Source organism: Erinaceus europaeus, chromosome 15 (genome assembly GCF_950295315.1).
Source record: "Erinaceus europaeus chromosome 15, mEriEur2.1, whole genome shotgun sequence".
Classification (NCBI taxonomy): domain Eukaryota; kingdom Metazoa; phylum Chordata; class Mammalia; order Eulipotyphla; family Erinaceidae; genus Erinaceus; species Erinaceus europaeus.
The window spans coordinates 7,301,785-7,320,251 of NC_080176.1; the positions used below are offsets into that span (position 1 = coordinate 7,301,785).

An 18,467-nucleotide genomic window follows, 5' to 3' on the forward strand; every position below is an offset into this window, starting at 1 on the left:
GGAGACCTAGCAGTTTCGTCTCCCTGACCTGGTTCACTAAATGCTGGTGCCATGGGAGGCAGCACAGAAGTTAGGGCTCTGGACTTAGAAGCATGAGGTCCCAGGCTCAAACCCTGTCATCGTATGTGCCGGAGAGATGCTCAGGGGTGCTGAGCCGTGGGACACCAAGAGAGTGTACATGACACCAGGTGGAAGGACCCCAGTTCCAGCCTCTGGTTTCCACCTGCAAAAGGGGAAGCTTTATGGGTGTTGGAGCAGTGCTGCAGGTGTCTTTTTCTCTCTCCCTCTCATTTATTTATTTATTTGTTTATTATCAGATAGACAGAGAGAAATTGAGAGGGGAGGGGGGAAAGAAGGGGAGAGACAGAGAGACACTGCAGCCCTGCGTCACCACTCTCGAAGCTTTCTCTCAGCAGGTGGGGACCAGGGGCTTGAACCTGGGTCCTTGCGCACTGTGATGTGTGCACTCAACCAGGTGCGCCATCACGTCTCCCCCAACCCCTTTCTCTCTACACCTCTTTTTTCTGTGTCTCACTTTCTATCAGAAGAAAAATGGAAAAGAAATGCTTTAGGAAGAGTAGAGTCGTGCAGACACTATGCCAACCCTGGTGGCAAAAGAAAAGAAGGAGACAGAGACAGAGACTGAAAATCAGAGAGGGAGGCCAGGCAATGGCGCACCTGGTGAGCTCACATGCCGCCATGCACAAGGACCTGGGTTCAGGCCTCTGCTTCCCGCCTGCAGGGGAGAAGCTTCACGAGCAGTGAAGCAGGGTTGCAGGTGTCTCCGTCTCTTCCCTCCTCTCTCACTTTCCCTCTATCCAACATAAATGCATCCATATATATACCTAAACAAATTACATATTCCAAGGGGCCTCCTCTCAGGGGTGGGGGCACCTTCCAGGCTCAAAGAGACCATGCCCTGAACCTCTCTCACCCGGCTATGGTTGCCAGCCACCCTCCCTCCACTCCCATCGCTCCCAAGATGAGAGGCTCACTCCAGGTCAAGGGCTGAGCAGAGCCGGATTACCGGAAACAGCCTTCCCCAGGCCGGACAGAGGATCTGTGTGAACCAAGCCCAACCCCCTCACATGGCCTGTAAGATTTCTGTCTTTCCGAAACTACAGGCCAAACCCAACAGGAGGAGGCAGGGTGAGTCTGGAGGAGCTGGCCTGCTGGCCTGCCCAGGCCTAGCACGAACTGCCCAGGCAGGGAACCAGAGTCTGACTCAGCATAAGGAAGCTTCAAGGGCCTTATTGTCTACTATCCCCGGGAGTTAGAAATAAAATAGGAACTGGGAAAAAAAAAAGTCATTGAGCACCAGATGAAGAGAGATATGAGAGCCAGGATGAAGGAGGCAACAGAGCCCGGAAACACTTGTGCATGCCTTAAGAATCACTGCTGACAGGGTTGGGCTGTGGTGGACCCGGTTAAGCACAGACATCACCCTGCCCAAGAACACGGGTTCCAGCCCCTGCTTCCCACTTCATGAGCAGTGAAGCGGGTCTGCAGGTGTTTATCTTTCTCTCTCCCTCTCTCAATCTCCCTCCCCTTCTCAATTTCTCTCTGTACGATCCAATCAAGTGGGAAAATTAGCTGCCAGGAGCAGTGGATCCTCAGTGCTGGCACCGAGCCCAACAGGGGTGTGGGGGAAGGACTCACAGACACCAGATAGCTCAAGCCAGGCCAAAGACCCATCCAAGCAGGGAAGGAATGGTATTTGAGGGTCTTTTTTTCCCCCAAGACTTTTTTTTTTTTTTTTTTTTTAGTTTATAAGAGAGGAGAGAGAACTACAGCTTCACTCTGGCACAGGTAATACTGAGGATTGAACTCAAGGCCTCCTGCTTGAAAGTCCAATGCTTTATCCACTGTACCACCTCCCAGGCTATAGTTTTTGAGGCTCTTTAGAAATTATTAATCCAAGACCTAAAACTCAGAATCCAGCTCACAAACCTCTAGGGGAGAGGGTGCACAGGTAAGTGGGGGTGCACAGATCCCCGGGGGGGGGGAAGGCATAGCTCAACAAAGAGAAGAATTTCATCAAAGAGAGGGCCAGGCAGTGGTGCACCTGGGTGAGTGTACAAGTCGCCATGTTCGAGGACCTGGGTTTGAGCCTCCGCTCCTCACCTGCAGGGGGAAAGCTTCATGAATAGTGAAGCAGGTATACAGGTGTCTCTCTGTCTCTCTCCCTATCTCCCCATCCCTCTTGATTTCTCTCTGTCCCATATCAATAATAAAGAAAGAAAGGAAGAAAGAAAGAAAGGGAAGGGGGGAAGACCACCAGGAGCGATGGATTTATCGTGTTGGCATTCAGTCGCTGTGATAACCCTGTGGCAAATTGGAGAGAGGGAGAGGCAGAGAGAATTCCTGCCTCAGAAGCAATCCCCAGCCAGCCCCAGGGTGCAAAAGGCCAATCCAATAGGGCAGCCAGCAAAGCACTGTGATTCCATTTATGTAACATTCTAGGAATGACAGAATGATGGAAACAGAGAACAGACCAGCGGCGGGGAGGAGGGTGGAGCTGGAGGGAGGGGTGGCTATGAAAGGACAACTCTGGGACCCCGTGATGAACGCACCTGCCCCGGGTCCTGACAGCTGTACGGACACACAAAGCTCTGTGTGTGATGAGAGGCGCCGAACTAAGCCCCCTCCACACACAGACACACACCAACACACACACACACACCAACACACACACACCAACACACACACAGAGACAGACAGACACACACACCAACACACACCAACACACACACAGAGACAGACAGACAGACACACACAACAACACACAGAGAGACAGACACACAGACACACACACCAACACACACACACAGACACACACCAACACACAGACACACACCAACACACACAGACACACACACAGAGACACACACACCAACACACAGACAGACAGACACACACAGACACACACACCAACACACACACACACCAACACACACACAGAGACAGACACAGACAGATACACACACCAACATATCCACACCAAGACACACACACAGATACACACACAACAAAACACACACAAACACACACACAGACACAGATACACACACACACCAGCACAGACACACACAGAGACACACACACCAACACACATACAGAGACACACATACAGACACACACAAAAATACACACACACAAACAACCACACACAGCACAAGCAGAGCCTGAGAAAGTTCTGTGGGTTCTGTGCTAGTTCTGGAAGCCTTCACCTTCCAGAAGAGCGGAGGAGATCTCTGGGGAGTCTTTCCTTTTATGATGATGATTTGCTTTTTTTTTTCCTTAAGTTGATTTATTTATTCATGGGTGAGAGAAGGAGGAGAAGGAGGAGAAGCAGAGCCTCGCTCTGGCACAGACAATGCCGGGGTTTGAACGCAGGACCTCATATGTGACAGTCCAGTGTTTTCTCTACCATGCAGGTGATTATTTAAGATAGAAGACAAAGGCCACAGCAGTGAAGCTTCCTCCAGTGCTGTGGGGACCAGCCCGGAGCTGGGCCACCCACATGGCAAAGCAACAAACTGTCCAGGTGAGCTGTTTTTGCAGGTGCTTCAGAATCATGTCCCGTCACTACCTGTGAGCTTCCTGTCTGTCTATCTGTCACTGCTTTGTCCCCAGAGCCTAAAGGATGCCACTGCCCGCACTCAACAGCATCTGCCCAAGGCACAGTGACCCGACAAGTGAAGGTGACCACACAGCCAAAGCAAACTCAGGGTTCTCTGTTCCTCCGCGGGCTCCCACCCATCCACCCTCCGGGTTCCCGATCCTCTGGCCACGCCCATCAATAGGACTTTAACATGCCCCACCTCTAGCTTCACAGAGGGGGAGACCTGAGATGCAGCCAGGTCAGACCACTTGCTGGGGGGGGGGGGGTTCACAGAGCCAGAGGAACCCTGGGACCCCACCCACCCTTGGCCCACTGTGTCTTGTTGCCCTTTTTTTAAAAAAAGTCTTTTTTATTGTTGTTGTTATTGATGTCTTCATTGTTGGATAGGACAGAGAGAAATGGAGAGAGAAGGGGAAGACAGAGGGGGGAGAGAAAGACAGACACCTGCAGACCTGCTTCACCGCTTGTGAAGCAACTCCCATGCTGGTGGGGAGTCAGGGGCTCGAACAGGGATCCTTACGCAGGTCCTGCCACGTGTGCTTAACCCACTGCGCTAGCCCGACTCCCGTCTTGTTGTCTGTTGAAATGCAGCCCCGACCCGCTCGCCACCCCTGGATGTGCTGTCCTTACCACCTTGTGGGCCAAGCAGGAAGTGGCAGGACCAGGGAGAGCAGGGGCCAAGGCCACAGAGCACGGAACCAGCAGTGAAAGCCAGAGAGAGAGCACCCCCAAATAAGTCACATTCTGGAGGAGAGTGGTCCTGAGCTGCCAGAAGCCTGGGGCTTCCAGAACATTCTACCTGAACCCAGGGGGGTGGACACACACCCCACCCAGCCTCCCTGGCCCACAAACCACAAGCAGGCGGGTGGAGGAGGGTGAGAGGTGGGTACAGCCGCACTTGTCCCTGGGGCTGGGGTTCCCAGGAGCCAGTCGGCAGCTCCACCCCAAAATGGGAGGGGACTTTGCACCAGCGGCTGGGCACCTACTCTTGTCAGTACTACTATGTTCCGGTTCCAGCCGGTGCTCAAAAAGCCATTCACTCATTCATTCATTCATTCATTCATCTTTTCTTTTTTAATATTTATTTTATTTATTTATTCCCTTTTATAGCCTTTGTTGTTCTATTGTTGTAGTTATTATTGTTGTTGTCGTTGTTGGATAGGACAGAGAGAAATGGAGAGAGGAGGGGAAGATAGAGAGGGAGAGAGAAAGACAGACACCTGCAGACCTGCTTCACCGCCTGTGAAGCGACTCCCCTGCAGGTGGGAAGCCGGAGGCTCGAACCGGGATCCTTACTCCGGTCCTTGCGCTTTGCGCCACCTGCGCTTAACCCACTGTGCTACAGCCCGACTCCCTCATTCATCTTTTCATTCTTTGCTTTAACAGACATTTGAGACAGAAGGGAAGCCACTGGGAAGGTTGGGGGTCACTCCTCCAAACTGTGGGGTCAAGCGCAGAGGCAGTGGCCAGCAAGGAGGCTGGGTGTAGGGAGGCCTGGTAACGGGGGTGTCCCTGAACCTGAGAGTAGCACAACCACTGGCCACTGAGCGGGGCCCACTCAGCCTGAACCAACTCCCTAATTACACGCTGGGGGTCCCCCCGTGGCCAGCCCCTCCCCATCCCTGACCACTGCCCCCCCCAGTCACTTTCGCCACCTAACCAGACAAGCCTCTATCACAACACTTGGGTGGCCCCCAGGAATTGGGGAGGGGGGTGCATAGGTCTGGGAGGTAAGCAGAGGCTGAGGAGCTACCCCAAGGGCTGGAATGTTCTGCTTCAGCCACTGGGTGAACACTGCCCGATCTGGTGCAGAAAGATTCCCTGGTGCAGCCCCTCCCATCCCCCCAGGAGTTAGTGCCAGGAGCGAGTGACTGGGTCTCATTATAGGGTTATTGCATCGCAGAGGCGAGGAGTCTGGTCCCAGGGTGCTGATTCGATTTGGGCCGTCTGAGCCGCAGTCCTGGCTCCCTGAGGTCCAGAGAAGCCACTTCGGGTCACAGGAGGCTGTGACCTAGGCCCTTCTGCCTGGGTCCCCCTCCCCCAGCGAACCGCCTGGCACTTGAACTTCACTGAGGTAAACAACATGAACAACGAGGGGCAAGGGTGGTTGGTACACCTGGCTCAGAATACACATCACCACGTGTGAGGACCTGGGTTCAAGTCCCCAGTCCCCACCTGCAGGGGTGGGAGGTGTGTGTGTGTGGGGGGGGGGAAGCTTCACAAGCAATGAAGCATATCTGCAGGTCTCTTTTTCTTTTTCTTGAATATTTATTTATTTATTCCCTTTTGTTGCCCTTGTTGTTTTATTACCGCAGTTATTATTGTTTTTGTTATTGATGTCATTGTTGTTGGATAGGACAGAGAGAAATGGAGAGAGGAGGGGAAGACAGAGAGGGGGAGAGAAAGAGAGACACCTGCAGACCTGCTTCACCGCCTGTGAGGTGACTCCCCTGCAGGTGGGAAGCCGGGGGCTCGAACTGGGATCCTTACGCTGGTTCTTGCGCTTTGTGCCACCTGCACTTAACCCGCTGCGCTACTGCCTGACTCTCAGGTCTCCCTCCACCTCTCAATTTCTCTCTGTGCTCTCAAAGGGAAAAAAAAAAACTGGAGGGCTGGGTGGTGGCATATCCGGTTAAGCTCACATAACACTAAGCTCAGGGAGCAGGGTTCAAGCGCTCACTCCCCACCTGCAGGGGGAAAGCTTTACAAACAATGAAACAGGCCTGCAGGTGTCTCTCTTTCTCTCTCCCTCACTATCTCTCCTCCTCTCTCAATTTCTCTCTGTCCTATCCAATAAAATGAAAAAAAAAAAAAAGGCCACCAGGAGCAGTGGATTCCTGGTGCTGGCAGGTAGCCCCAGTGATAACCCTGGAGGCAAAATAATAATAATAATGATAATGATAAATAACATAAAATAATAAAAATAGTCAACCTGAGCAACAACTGTAGGTGTAAGTACCCTCATCCTTACTGCAGACCCTGGGAAGCAGCCCAGAGGGGCCCAGGAAGCTGCCTGAGGACGCACAGCAAGGACACGGTGTGGCTGGGGTTTGAACCCTGGAGGTGTGAGCAGATGCCTCACCCCCCACCCCCAGGTGATGAGCAGGAAATGGCCCAGCTGGACCTTGGCCCCATCAGGAACTGCCCCGCCCTCTCCCGGAGCCTGTGTCCACAGAGCCCAGGACTTTGCCCCGTGGACAAACCCCGGCACAGATACGAGCCCCAGCTCACTTTCTGCCCCCAGACGTGGGGCGGGGGTGCTGGCCTTTGGGTGCTTCCTGATGTCTCACCCCTTATCATTCCTGAGTGGGGTCACGGGGACATAGACGGGAGGAAATATCTCATGGGCAGACGTCCAGGACAAGGAAGAAAGTACAGATTTGAGCAAACGGCCGGGACAAGCAGGGAGCCCCCTCTGAACCTCAGTCTCCTCGTTGAAGAAGTGAAGCCAGGCCTGCCTGCCTCTGGGTGACAGCAGGGAGACAGAGAGGCAGCCGGGGGGGGGGGGGACCAAAGTGGGGCAGGTACTCATCTTTGAGCATCCCCCTCCATGACCCACCCCATAACAGCATGGAGAAGGTTCTCGGATTCCAGCAGGGTGCTGTGCATGTAAGTCGCAAGAAAAAGGTGAAGTGGGGCCTGAGGAGAGCTCACCCGGAATGCCCTGGGGTCAAGGCCCTGGGGTCAAGCTCTGACAAGACACTACCATGAATAGGGAGGGAGCACTGCATAGGGAGTGGGGCAGGGCTGTGGGGTCTCTCCTCTCTCAGCACCATGCACAGCACCCAGGGAGCCCATGGAGGGTGGGCAGGCTGTGTGTGTGTGTGTGTGTGTAGGGGGGGGGGGTCTTTCTTCTCAGCACCATGGACAGCACCCAGGGAGCCCCCTGGAGGGTGGGCAGGGCTGTGGGGGGGTCTCTCCTCTCTCAGCACCATGCACAGCACCCAGGGAGCCCCCTGGAGGGTGGGCAGGGCTGTGGGTTCTCTCCTCTCTCAGCACCCTGCACAGCACCCAGGGAGCCCCGTGGAGGGTGGGCAGGGCTGTGGGTTCTCTCCTCTTTCAGCACCATGCACAGCACCCAGGGAGCCCATGGAGGGTGGGGCAGGGCTGTGGGGTCTCTCCTCTCTCAGCACCATGCACAACACCCAGGGAGCCCTGTGGAGGGTGGGCAGGGCTGTGGGTTCTCTCCTCTCTCAGCACCATGCACAGCACCCAGGGAGCCCATGGAGGGTGGGCAGGCTGTGTGTGTGTGTGTGTGTGTGTGTGTGTGTGTGTAGAGGGGGGGGGGTCTTTCTTCTCAGCACCATGGACAGCACCCAGGGAGCCCCCTGGAGGGTGGGCAGGGCTGTGGGGGGTCTCTCCTCTCTCAGCACCATGCACAGCACCCAGGGAGCCCCATGGAGGGTGGGCAGGGCTGTGGGGTCTCTCCTCTCTCAGCACCATGGACAGCACCCAGGGAGCCCCATGGAGGGTGGGCAGGGCTGTGGGGTCTCTCCTCTCTCAGCACCATGCACAGCACCCAGGGAGCCCCGTGGAGGGTGGGCAGGGCTGTGGGTTCTCTCCTCTCTCAGCACCATGCACAGCACCCAGGGAGCCCTATGGAGGGTGGGCAGGGCTGTGGGTTCTCTCCTCTCTCAGCACCCTGCACAGCACCCAGGGAGCCCCGTGGAGGGTGGGGCAGGGCTGTGGGTTCTCTCCTCTTTCAGCACCATGCACAGCACCCAGGGAGCCCATGGAGGGTGGGGCAGGGCTGTGGGTTCTCTCCTCTTTCAGCACCATGCACAACACCCAGGGAGCCCATGGAGGGTGGGGCAGGGCTGTGGGGTCTCTCCTCTCTCAGCACCATGCACAACACCCAGGGAGCCCTGTGGAGGGTGGGCAGGGCTGTGGGTTCTCTCCTCTCTCAGCACCATGCACAGCACCCAGGGAGCCCCGTGGAGGGTGGGGCAGGGCTGTGGGGTCTCTCCTCTCTCAGCACCATGCACAGCACCCAGGGAGCCCCATGGAGGGTGGGCAGGGCTGTGGGGTCTCTCCTCTCTCAGCACCATGCACAGCCAGGGAGCCCCATGGAGGGTGGAGCAGGGCTGTGGGGTCTCTCCTCTCTCAGCACCATGGACAGCACCCAGGGAGCCCCATGGAGGGTGGGCAGGGCTGTGGGGTCTCTCCTCTCTCAGCACCATGCACAGCACCCAGGGAGCCCCGTGGAGGATGGGGCAGGGCTGTGGTCTCTTCTTTCCCTCTCCTCTGCCTCTTTCAATAAAACAAAAGTCTGAGCCTGGAAGGCTTTTTTAGTAGACTCTGCACGACAAGGTCCTGGGTTCATTCCAAAAGTAAAAGGATGACGGGAGGGAAGGAAAGGCAGGCTGACCCAGGTCGGTGGGGGTCGGCACACCAGCCACAAAAGAGCTACCTTGCCAGCTTGGTTTCTGTCACTGCCAGGACTTCACTGCTCCAGGCTGACATTCTCAGGTACAGACAGACAGAGACAGAAAAACAAAGAGAGAACAAGGGAAGAATTTAAGACACCGTAGCAACAAAGCTTGCGAGGGAATTTGAATCGCAATTCCTGGAGAAGGATTTGGTTTATAAGAACTGCACCCACACCTGCAGTTTCTCTTAGGATTACAATCACCTGCGGTGAGGGAGGGGCTCTCAGACTGGGGGAGGGGCTGTCCTGAGACCCAGAAGACCCCCCCCCCCAACAAGAGGAAAAGGGTCACAAGTGAGACCCCTGACACTGGCACCTCCAAAGGGGAAAGGCTTTTCATCAAAAGTGACAGAGTGGGAGTCGGGTGGTAGCGCAGAGGGTTAAGCGCATGTGGCGTAAGGATCCCGGTTGGAGCCCCCCCCACCTGCAAGGGAGTCGCTTCACAGGCGGTGAAGCAGGTCTGCAGGTGTCTGTCTTTCTCTCCCCCCTCTGTCTTCCCCTCCTCTCTCCATTTCTCTCTGTCCTATCCAACAACAATGATGACATCAACAACAACAACAATAACTACAACAACAATAAAAAAAACAAAGAAAGAAAACTGGTAAAAAGTAATGGAGTAATGCCTCCTTAAGTTCAGTCCTCAGCATTGTGGGTGCCAAAGTGATGCTCTGGTTCTTATTCTCTCTCTCTCTCATAAATAAATCAATCCTTAAAAAGAGAAATAAATGCAAGGAAAGACAACAGGACAAATACCATACAGAAGAGCATTCAATGCGTCCATACACTACGTGAGAGGAAAGTGCCTAGTTTGTACAGAAGTCCAGGGATTCACCAAAGAGAGGCAACACCATGGAAATTCTATGTTTGTTTTCTATTCTATTTCATTCAAGACCTAAAGTAAAGCAAAGAACTAAGAGAAGGCCAAGGAGAAATTAATAGATCCTCTCCAGGAAAAGGGGAAGAAAATGTGAAGCTCCAATGAGCACCTTGATAAATGTCTATACCCTTTCACCTGAGCCCTGCTCATCTCTGGCCAATGGTGATGCCGGGGATTGAACCAGGGATCCATAAGCCTCATGCAGGAAAGTCTGTTGTATAAACTGCTGTGCTATCCCCTGGTCCCTAAATATATAACTTTTCAGCCAGCAGAAAGGATATATCCTTTGAAATATAAAAAGACCACGTAGTAAAGTCAACCAGAATATCTGACAAAGATCTCAACAAATTCTCCACAACTGAGATTGCAGAAGCCACATGCGCTGACTGTTCTAAACATCATCTAGACATCAATCAACAGTAATTGCAAAAATTCCACCCACCTCAGAATCATCTAAAGTCCAAAAGGCTCTACCCAGAAGAGAAATTAGAAGCTATTCAACAGTGGTGTGTGGCATTGTGTAACAAGACCTATGGAATGAAGCCAGGGTAATACTCAGAGAAGAAGGGAGGGGAAAAAATTTGTCATCTGAGGTCGATTAGAAAACAGGAAAAGGGGGGTCAGGCGGTGGTGCAGTGGGTTAAGCGCATGTGGCTCAAAGCGCAAGGACCCGCTTAAGGATCCGGGTTCCAGCCCCCGGCTCCCCACCTGCAGGGGAGTCGCTTCACAGGCGGTGAAGCAGGTCTGCAGGTGTCTGTCTTTCTCTCCCCCTCTCTATCTTCCCCTCCTCTCTCCATTTCTCTCTGTCCTATCCAACAATGAACAACATCAACAATGACAATAATAATAACCACAGCGAGGCTACAACAACAAGGGCAACAAAAAAAGGGGAAAAAATGGCCTCCAGGAGCGGTGGATTCATGGTGCAGGCACCGAGCGCAGCAATAACCCTGGAGGAAAAAAAAAAAAACAAGAAAACAGGAAAAGATGAAAAACTACCGTGAGCCTCAAAGGAGGCCTCTCAGCTTGGAAGAGGCGTTGTCTGAAAGCAGCTCAAGCAGAAGAGAGCTGGAAGTGTCAGCTGACAAGCCCAGTGGGATTATCAACGGGATGCATTAGCAGAGGTATGGGCTCCTGGCCCAAGGAGGTGGGTGACAAGTGTTCCAGGAGGCAGTGCGCTTTATCTGGGACTCTGATCAGTTGGACTGTGGCCAGAGCTAGACTGAACTCTTTCTCCAATTCCTCAGGGTCGGAGAAGAATGACAGAAAGGACAGTGTCCGTGGAGTCCCAGAAGTCAGTTAGTGTTTATCTGCAAAGGGTGGAGCCAGAGGCCAGCAGTCCCAGAGACTCCTAGAAAGCTGTTTTGGACACCTCTCTGGAAAGATGTGCTCCGGGCAGGAGCTGAAGAGGAATTTGGCTCCTGGAAGGTTCCTGCCTGGCTGGCTGGCTGGCTGGGGCAGGGCTGTGCGGAGGGAAGCCGGCTCTGCGGGTTTGGAAGGTTGCCACAGAGGGGAGCTGTCTGGACTTCCTCTTCTGCAGAGGCAAAGAAGGCAGCGCCAGGAAGACCTTGTGAGCTTCCTCCCCCCTCCCACCCTCCCCCAGATGATCTAGAACCAGAGTCCTTTACTTTTTTTTTCTTTTTTCTTTTTTTTAGTGTTTATTTATTTTTATTTTTGAGAGATGCAGAGAGAGAGACACACACAGAGAGAAACACCAGAGCACTGCTTAGCTCTGGCTTACGGTGGTACATGGGGTTGAACCTGGGATTTTGGGGCCTCAGGCATGAGAGTCTCTTTGCATAGCCATTAGGCTACGACCCCCGCCCACAACCCCCGCTCTGCCCCCCTATGGGGCTGGGTCAGTGAGGCCTGGGTGCAAATCCTGCCTTGAGCAGAGGTCACAGTCCTGCCCTGGCTGGCTTCTAAACTGTGTGACTCGCGGACAGGTCAGCAGCCACCCACTCAGGGCCTGCTGTCTGATCTAAGAGGTGATTGATTGATCACACACACAGGCTAGAACAGATAGGCCGGTGGTGGTTGTGGTGGTGGTGGTGGTGGGGGGCTACTGTTTAACCCTGCCCCCCCTCCCCGCCCCCTAGCCAGCCTGGTGCCTCCACCTCATCCCACCACCCCCTGCCACACGGCCATGGCACTTCCTGGTGTGTGAGTCAGGGCACCCAGCCTGCTCCTGCTGCTGCAGGGCCTTTGCAGCTTCTGTGTCCTCTCCTGCGATTTCCAGACGTCCCCTTCCAGAATGAGGTGGGCTGTCACCTCTGGGCCGCTGTGGGGCGTAAGGCCCCTCAGAAACCCACATGCAAGATCCCAGCGGAAGGTCTGGTGGTTCTGCCAGGAGGACTCTCACGGGCTGGGAGGTGGCACCTGTGACTGAGTGCATACAGTACCAGGAGCTAGTGAGGATCCCGGTTCAAGCCCTCAGTCCCCACTGGCAGGGGGAAGCTTTTCTGGCAGTGAAGCAGTGCTGCAGCGCCCCCCCCCTCCACCTCTCTCTCTCTCCTCTTCCTCTTGTAACCCATCCCTCTTAATTTCTCTCCATCCTTTCAAATAAATAAAATAATTATCATTTTACTTTTGCCTCCAGTGTTATCTGCCTCCTATGGTGCTGGGTCAGTGGGGCCTGGATGCGAATCCTGTAGATGTTACAGCCCCAGGAAAAACCCACAGCCCTACCCCAGCCAGCCATCCCTGCTATAAGAATCCCCTGCTCCTGGAGGCCACTTTTCCCATTTTTGTTGCCCTTGTTTGTTACCCTTGTTGTCGTCATTATTATTGTTGGCATTGCTGTTATTGTTGTTAGATAGGACAGAGAGAAATCTCGAGAGGAGGGGAAGACAGAGAGGGGGAGAGAAAGACAGACACCTGCAGACCTGCTTCACCTCCTGCCAAGCGACCCCCTGCAGGTGGGGAGTCAGGGACTCAAACCGAGATCCTTATGCTGGTCCGTGCACTTTGCGCCATGTACGCTTAACCTGCTGTGCTACCGCCTGACCCCCCACTTGTTTCCATTTTATTGGACAGGACGGAGAAATTGAGAGACGAGAGGGAGACAGAAAGGGAGAGAGAGAGAGCTTGTGAAGCCAACCCCTGCAGGTGGGGAGCCAGGGCTCAAACTGGGATCCTTGCATGGGTCCTTGCTCTTTGTACTATGTGCGCTTAACCCGCTGAGCCACCACCCAACCCCTAAAATTAACTTTTAATAAAAGGACTCTTGTGTCTGAGGTTCCAAGGGTCCAAGGGTTTGGTCCCTGACACTACCAGAAGCCAGAAGCTGAGCAGGGCTCCTGTTAAAAAAATATAAATAAGATAATAAGATGGGGGTGGAGGGCGGTGATAGACAGCATAATGATTCTGCAAAAAGACTCTCTTGCCTCAGGCTCTGAGATTCCAGGTTCAATCCCCAGCACTGCCATGAGTCAGAGCTGAACAGGGCTCTGGTCTTTTCTCTCTTTCTGTCTTTCTCCCTGTATCTCATTAATATGAAATAAAAAAATATTTTTAAAAGAGATATAAATAAGATGAATCCTCAGGCAGCTCCTCAGAGTTGTTCCCCCTTGACGCCCCCCCCCTTTTTTTCCCCAGGAAATCAGTTTGGTCAAACCTTTTGGGGTCAAGGATGCTTCCTCTCCCAGGGATCCACTTCCTCCCTCTAGCCCTGGATCCCGGGAGGCAGGTGGTGAAGGGACAAAGCCTGCGGACCGCCCAGCAGGTCCCAGCACCCAGGTCTGCTTTAGTGAGGACCCAGACTTCTTTGGGGGAGCCTTCACCCCCAGAGTGAGAATGAGTCAACTAGCGTGGGGCCTCAAGCCTCAGAGGAATCACCATTTCTTGGAAAGGCAAAAGCACAGACAGACCCGAGCAGGGGGAGTGACAGGAGGTGGGAGCGGGGGCAGCAGCAGTCCCGGAAGTGGATTTCAGGGTACACGGGGCCCTTATCGGGTCCTCTGCGGCTCCCCGCCCCCGCCCCCGGCCTGGCCTGCTGTCCTCCCTCCCCCAGGCCTCCGTCTTCTGTCTTTCCCCCTCACCTCCCCCCACTCCCTCCCCTTTGCCTTCTTCCTAGCAATGACACGTTAGGCCACGAATGACGCCCCCCTCCTTATCTCTGATGGAACTCCTGGGGGCCAGGCGTGTCTCAGAAGTCGGAATTAATCAAATTACAGAAAGGTCAGCTTGGGTTAAAGCAAAGAAAGCAAAAAGAAAAAAAAAGAAAGAAAGAACCAATTCACCACTCACCCCCAACCCCGCCCGCCTTACCCCCACTACCCCCACGGGTCTGAGTAATACCCAGTGCCCCACCCCTTCACTCCAGCTTCTGCACGGAGGCTGTCTGAGCAGCTGTGCCAGAGAAAAACTGGCTCCCAAGGGCCTAGGGTTCGAGTCACAGTGGGTCACATTCCTGATCAGGTCAGAGAAGAACTTGGGCTTCCAGGAGATGACGGCTCGTGATGAAATTAGAGGGGACAGACCTTCCCCTCCGTGTCAGTTCAGATGTGCTCAGTAAATAAACACAGGAAGAAGGAATGAATGCAGGTGGGGTGTGGGGAGGGTTTGAGCCTGGTTCCCACCACCTTGAAGGAAGCTTTGATGCTGTGGTCTCTGTCTCTTCCACTTTCCCTTCCTGCCTCTATCTAAAAACATCTAAGTAGGGAGCTGGGCAGTAAGTGCACCAGGTAAAGTGTATATATCACCTTGAGCAAATACTCGAGCCGCCAGCTCCCCACCTGCAGGGGGAAGTGAAGCAGGTCTGCAGGTGTCTACCTTTCTCCACCCTTCATGATCTCCCTCCCTCTCAATTTCTCTCAGTCCTGTTAAAGAAAGGGGGGGGGGGCCCCAGGAGCGATGGATTCATAATGCAGGCGCCGAGCCCCAGTGATAACCCTGGTAGCCAAAATAAATAAAATCAAAATACATAAGCAGATAAATAAATGAACGAGGGGCTGGGCAGTGGCGCACCTGGTTGAGCACACACGCTATAATGCACAAGGACCTGGGTTCAAGCCCCTGGTCCCCACCTGCAGGGGGAAAGATGTACCAGTGATGAAGCAGGGCTGCAGGTGTCTGTCTCTCTCCCTTTCTATCACCCCCTTCCCTCTCGATTTCGGCTGTTACTATCCAATAAATAAAGATAGTAAAAAAATAATAATAAATATATAAACAAATAAATGAGAATGTAGGCCAGGTGCGGAGCTGTGCTGTAGGGAGAGGATGCAGTGGCCACTGGCCCACAGGAAAGGAATGAAGATGCACTGGTGGATGCCCTGCCATGTCCCCATCCCACTGTCCAGGGGCAAAGCAAGGCTCAGAGAGGTTGAGTGACTTTCTCCAGATCACACAGCGAGGGGGCAACTGCCTTAGACAGGAACCAGGGATCCCTGCCTTCATACACACACCCCTCCCCCAGGTCTTCTCTCTTTACCTTGGGCTCAAAGAATCGGGGTGAATGACTTGCTGGCAGCCAGCCACAAACCAGCGCCCTTCTGATAGGGGTTTGTCGTGGGACTGGTGTGATGTGGGGCCCTTGGCCCCTGCAACCCCCCCCACCCAACCCTGGCCTCCATGGGGGGCTGCTCAGATCCATGCTTTCCAAGAGCTCAGATAGCCCCCTGGTTCCAGACTGCCGGGACTCCCCTCCCAGATAAATGGGGTTCCACCTCCTGGCCACCAGGAAGAGACGTCCCTTGCGGCCATCCCGGGAAACTGGCACCTGGGGGAAAGCCACAGGCATGGTGATGCACTGAGCTGCAGTGCGTGTGATCCAGGTTCCAGCCTGGCCCCCACCACACTGGGGGAAGCTTTGGGGCTGTGGCGTCTCCAGATCTCTCTCTCTCTCTCTCTCTCAGGACTGTGAAGCTTTGGTGATGCAAAACACAACAGGGCTCCCAGCCAGGAGGGTTTACTTACTTTTGGAACAAACTCTGTTCTGGAGACCCTAGGGCAGGGCGCACTGGGTTGAACCCACACGTTAGCATGCACAAGGACCCAGGTTCAAGCCGCACCCCCCCCCCAACTTGCAGGGGGAGGACGCTTCACCACTACAAGGGTATAGAGACTTTGCTATAAAGTTACAAATGGGTAAACAGAGGATCTGAGGAGATAGCCACAGAACCAGTAGCTGAGACGTATTGGAACTTGGCCAAGTCTGATTCCAGAATGCCTCCTCCTCCTCCTCCTCCTCCTCCACCTCCTCCTCCTCCAGAGAACAAAAAATAGTTACATGAATGCTTTGTTTGCTGGAGGTGATGCGTCCCCTGAAAAAAGTCACTTTACAGAGTGGGGGTTAGATAGCATAAAAGTTATGCAGAGACTCTCATGCCTGAGGCTCTGAAGTTACCAAGACAGGAAAACAAAGCCCCAGGTGTCTTCGTGTTTGTGTGTGTGTGTGTATGTGGGGGGGGGTGTCATAGGACCCCCCAACTCTCTCCTCCCTCCTGGGAGAGGGGCATGGCTAGGGAGAGGTGGGGTCCTGGCACTGTTTTCTCTGCATCCAGTGTTTTGTCGCAGCTTCCTTTTTGAGTCCTGGCATCACTGGGCTGTTTGGGGGGTCACCCCACCCCTGCCCCTGCGATTGGCAAAGTCTGTGCCCCATCAAAACGTATCACCTGGGACTGAGTCACCGCCAAGAATTTGGAAATCCTCAGGCCATCCCGGACCTGCCAGGAACTGGGTGTGTTGTAACTACAGAGGCCGGATAGTAGCTACCCCCCCCCCCTGCAGGGCAGATTCTCCCTCCGAGCAGGCAGACATAGGACACGCTGGCCTTCTCCTCTGGGTCTGGCCCCACTGTCTCTGGCTCTGTTGCCCTCTCCTGCCTGCTGACCACCCCCACCCTCAGCACCAAGAGCTGGTCACAGCCTCCTTTGGAGAAGTCCCTTAAGGCAAGCGCCGGAGCCCTGCGACCACACTGAAGCATCCCCCGACTGGACTGGCGCACAGTGAAAGATGAGTGGTTGCATAACTACCCCTGTCTCAAAGCCCATCCCAGCCTCAGTCCCCACCACCTCCCCGCCACACACACATACAAACAGCAGTTGCGATTTCGTAACAATGGCACCCAGATCCCAGTAAATGTCCTACTTTCAAAAAGCTCACCTATTATGGGGGGGGGGGGGCAGAGGAGGTCCTACCTCTCAGAAGGCTGAGCAGACTAGGGTTCGAATCAAGAGCAGTGCTGACCTGGGGGCATGTGAACACCCCAGCTCTGCCCTGGAGGACATACCAGCCCCCAGTCTCACCTTATTCTAAGAAATCAGATTCCAGGGGCCTGGCTGTGATGAACCCAGTAAAGTTACTGTGTTGCCATGCTCCAGGACCCAGGTTCAAGCCCCTGGTCCCCACCTGCAGGGGGGGAAGCTTCGTGAGAGATGGAGCGGGTCTGCAGATGTCTATCTTTCTCCCTCTTTATCTCCCGCTCTACTCTGTCTCTGTCCAATAAAAATAAGCACATAAATAGAAAGAAATGCAGATTCCTGTGTTTGTTGAATGTGAATCGCATGGTTGGGGCCAGGGAATCTGCATTGGAATCAAGCACTCAAGAGGATTTGATTAATAAATACTGTTTAGAGGGGAAAGGGAGAGGGTGAGGGTGGCGTCTTGGGTTCGAATCCTGCTCCACATTTGAGGCCTCATGTGAACTGCCGTGGCACCCAGCCGAGGGGTTATGCGCTCTCCCACCCTGTGTCCAATATTCCAGTAAGGAGCAGGAAGGTCTAAGGTGGGCGGTGCTTCCCTGGGCTCCAAGAGTTCGAATCCAACTTCAGTTTCCCCGAAGACACACCCCCCCAAGCTTCACCGACTTCCTCTGTGCTGAGCTGGGAGGTGGTTCCCCAAGGAAGGTGGGGTGCGTGGCCAAAGACCTGCCTCCGCCCAAGTTCACGACCTCCCTCGACCCCCAGCCCCCATAGCCGTCCTCACTGGGTCAGCAGAGTTTGGGGGACCAACCCCCTCACCAGCCTTCCCAGCCCCGACGTTCAGCCGCCCCCGGGACATGGCCGGAGCCGGGCGATCCTCGCGCTGGGGGGTGTCCTGGGTCCCCCGCCGCGCTGTACCCGCCACCCCCAGGCCCCCACCTCTCCGGAGCCCCGGGTCCTACCTGGGTGCCCCGGTCCATCCGCCCCGCCGGCGCCCGCGCGGAAAGTGGGGAGCCCCGGGTGCCGGCCGCTGCGGGGCTTTCCTGGGCGCCGCCTGCCTCCCGCCCCGGCTTCCTGAGCCCCGCCCGGGGCTGCGTCCACATGCCCGCCCCCCCCTGCACCCCGCCCCGCCCTGGCCCAGCCTCTATCTGCAAGCCCTCCCCTTGCACCCAGCCCCCTGCCTCACGCCAGAGCCCGGGCCAGGACTCCTCTACTTTGCTCAGCCCCTGCACCCAGCCCATGCCCATGCCCGCCTCCATGCACCCCGCCACCCTGCACCCCGCCCCGCCCTGGCCCAGCCTCTGTCTGCATGCCCGCCCCCTGCACCCTGCCCCGCCCTGGCCCAGCCTCTGTCTGCATGCCCGCCCCCCCTGCACCCCGTCCGGCCCAGGCCCA

At 54.9% G+C, this 18,467-nt stretch overlaps 1 protein-coding gene across 2 annotated transcripts in view; it reads right to left on the reverse strand.

The window, feature by feature from the left end:
* The window catches only part of IL4R (interleukin 4 receptor), a 34,249-nt gene extending 15,999 nt beyond the window's left edge, over positions 1-18,250 (reverse strand). For both annotated transcript variants that reach the window (XM_060172757.1, XM_060172758.1), the window contains exon 1: positions 18,035-18,250. The gene's annotated coding sequence lies outside the window, so the exon portion shown is untranslated. The remainder of the gene's footprint in view (positions 1-18,034) is intronic.
* Positions 18,251-18,467: the final 217 nt, after the last annotated feature.